We start from the raw sequence: 790 nt of genomic DNA on the forward strand, positions 1-790 counted from the left end.
AAAAATTATTGTCAGAAAGCTGTCGGAGGCCTTCTGCTATATAGGCATCAATGTTCAAGATAACAATGACTCCGCCCTTATCAGCTGGCTTTATGGCGATTTCTGTACGGTTGCTGAGCGCCACTAGAGCAGTGCGTTCTTTTTTAGGAAGATTGTCTGGTCCTAACCTGTGGTTTTCAAAAATTTCAATAATGTCATTTTGAACTGCCTTAACATAGATATCCAAGTGTTTTTCCCGCCCGATGTTAGGAGTCCAATTTTGGTTTGCTGGGTGGAAGTCCGAGTTTTGGTGGGGGTTTTCAGGCTTATCAAAGAAGTATTCTCTCAGGCGAAGTTTTCTGGCGAAGTTGTCAAGATCTTTCAGAATTTGGAATTCATTGTATTTGCCTGTGCGGAGGCAAAAAGTAAGCCCTCTAGATAGGACGGCTCGCTCATACTCTGTGAGCGGTGTTAGATATAGATTGGTGATGTTGTCTACACTGTGATGGTCCTGTTTTGAGAGTGTTTGCCCTTGGTTGACCTTTGACTGAGCGATATCGGGGTGGGGAGAATTTGATCCAACCGCACTTAGTACTCCTTTCAGCCATTCGTCATAGGAAACTTTGTCCCGTGTATATTTTCTAATTCATTATGCCTATTTCTGAAGTTTTTTCTGTTTTGAAACGTTCCAGTCCCTCGACCTCCAGCGCGAAAACAAGATTATTCCGAGATTATATATATTGTAACATGCTTTGCGTAGACGACGAAGGAGAGGAGATCAGAAGCGTAGAGAAAAAGGAAGCTGGTCGGT

The sequence above is a fragment of the Amblyomma americanum genome, chromosome 1, assembly GCF_052857255.1.
Source record: "Amblyomma americanum isolate KBUSLIRL-KWMA chromosome 1, ASM5285725v1, whole genome shotgun sequence".
Lineage (NCBI taxonomy): Eukaryota > Metazoa > Arthropoda > Arachnida > Ixodida > Ixodidae > Amblyomma > Amblyomma americanum.